Below are 2,548 nucleotides of genomic sequence, written 5' to 3'. Positions count from 1 at the left end.
CAGCAGTATAGTTCTTGGAAGGCTGAACATGTGATGTTTACCTGATATCAATAACCAGTTGCTTGGGGCACCTGGATGGCTCAGTCGGTTAAGCATCCAACTTTGGCTCAGGTCATAATCTAGCAGTACAAGTTAGAGTCCTGCATCAGGCTCTGTGCTGACAGCTCAGAGCCTGGAGCCTGCTTCAGATTCCGTGTCTCCCTCTCTCTGTGTCCCTTCCCTGCTCATGCTCTCTTTCTCACACACAAAAATAAACAAACATTAAGATATTTAAAAAAAAAAAAAAAAAACCTACTAGAACTGATAAAGAATTTTAAAAAAGAATGAAATCTTGCCATCTGCAGCAACATGGATGGATCCAGAGGTAAAATGCTAAGTGAAATAAGTCAATCAGAGAAAGATAAATACCATATGACTTTGTCCATATGTGGAATTTAAGAAACAAAACAAATGAACAAAGGAAAAAAAGAGACAAACCAAAAAACAGATTCTTAACTATAGAGAACGAATGTTAACTATACTGGAACTAAAAAAACAATCAGCTGCTTGACTAAATTGATAGTAGAGCCACAGGAATTCTAATTCAACACTCTGATTTTCTACATGGAAAAAGTGAAATCTAAAAGGGCTAAATATAAAGCCAGCCACAGTAAGTAAGCAGAGACAGAGCCAAGGCCAAACCCTGAATCCCCAATTCGGTTTCCATTAACATGTCACAGATCTGCTATTTAGCTATACAGTTGTGTTCAAACTTTTATAAGAGAATAATAATAGCACTGCTACTGTACCGGACTTTTTCAATCTTTTTATTAAAACCATCACTGAGCTATGATTTGGACATGAGAATCATCAACAATCCGGATTGGCAATATTCTAGTTTTATGAATTGACATAACAGCAGTCTTTTTTTTTTTTTTTTAACCTATTATTTTGAGAGAGTGTGTGTGTAAGCAGGGGAAGGACAGAGAAAGGGAGAAAGAGAACCCCAAGCAGGCTCCATGCTGTCAGTACAGCACTGATGCAGGACTCAGTCCCACAAAATGAAAGGTCACGACCTGGGCAGAAACCAAGAGTCAAATGCTTAACTGACTGAGCCACCCAGGTGCCCCAAACAACAGTCTTTTTGTTGTTGTTGTTGTCGTTTTTAACATTCAGCGATCTTCAGTGCCTTTAACAGGTAAGGTTAAAGCTATTTAACCTGGCTCTCCAACATCTGATTCGTTTTCAAACTCCTCTTTCATTAGCCCCAAACTCCACAACAGTCTTGGTAATGCAATTCTATCATGGCCACCTGATGACTGAATGGCTACAAGAGCAGCTGTTACATGCACTTGAAGCAGAGAGATTGCAAGTAAAATACAAAGGAGAAAATGGTTTAAAACAGTTTCCTAAGCACTCTTAATATGTGACAATAGTTGTATGTCACCAAGAAACTGAGACATTCTTGGCATACAGTAATTTGTTTTAAGCAAATACTCACAAGGAGTTTAATAAAAGTATTGGGAGAACAAGACTAAAAGCCACAATGCCAAAAGAGTTGCAGCAAGCATTCAAAAAGAAAAAAAAAGTTTCCTTTCACAAACAGTGGAAAAGCCAACCATGGACTTTCAGGTTTTTCTGAATATGAATTAGGGTGCCCTCGCTCTACTCCCGTAAAAATAGAAAATAACCTCCAAACACGAGGGAAAACAGGACAGGGCATAGAAGGGAATCCAATCCTTTTGTGGTGAATTAAATTCAACAAATAATTCCTGAAAACCCTACTGTTTTCTTCTTTCTCTGCCTCAAAGACCTCTAAACCAAATGAAAGGAAGGAGAATCAGGTTCACGGAAGTACACAAATAATCCAAGGCCTAAAAGAAGTGCTTTCTAAGAAAGGTTCCAGTTAGGGCTACAGGTTCAAAGGCACGAAGATTTCAAGAGTCAGAGAAGGCTTCATGGGAGAAGTAGCGCTCGAGATAGTCACAGGGAAAAAAGAAAAAAATAAAAAAGGCGGAGATATTGGGATGACGAGGAGAGCAGGTGAGCGTTCGAACAACCAAGACAGGCCAACTCCCGGTTTCCTTGCAACCGCCGCCTCCTCACGCGCTCAGCGGGCGTCCTGATTGCCATCTCCCGCGGGGCAGAGGCCTACCCCTCTCCTCCCCGGTTGTCCCCCGCCACTTCTCACCTCAGAGGCTTCCAAGTTCCCCCTCCGTCAACCCAGTCTGAGGACAGAAGGCAACGCCGACCGGAGAGAGCCCCAAAGCTGGCAGGCGTGCTGTCAACTCACCAGCTTTTGCTGCACCGGCCAGGCCGCATCGCCATGGTAACGCCGCCAACCACGGGTTCGAATGCCCGCGCCGGCTCCCGCGCGCTAACAGGGCCGCATCATCTACCAATGGGCATTCGCGGAACTCGTTGACGTTCGATCCGTTCCCCTCTAAAAGTCCAATCAGTACCGAGGAAACAGTGGGCGTAACTCTCACTTTGCGTCTTTCAACCAATCGTACAGCTTGGGTGAAGATCTCGCGACGTTCTAAGTGAAAAAAAGGCAAAGAGGCGGGTG

This window comes from Hyaena hyaena, unplaced genomic scaffold (genome assembly GCF_003009895.1).
Source record: "Hyaena hyaena isolate Hyena2069 unplaced genomic scaffold, ASM300989v1 scaffold_289, whole genome shotgun sequence".
Classification (NCBI taxonomy): domain Eukaryota; kingdom Metazoa; phylum Chordata; class Mammalia; order Carnivora; family Hyaenidae; genus Hyaena; species Hyaena hyaena.
Note: the sequence above shows the minus strand (reverse complement) of the source record.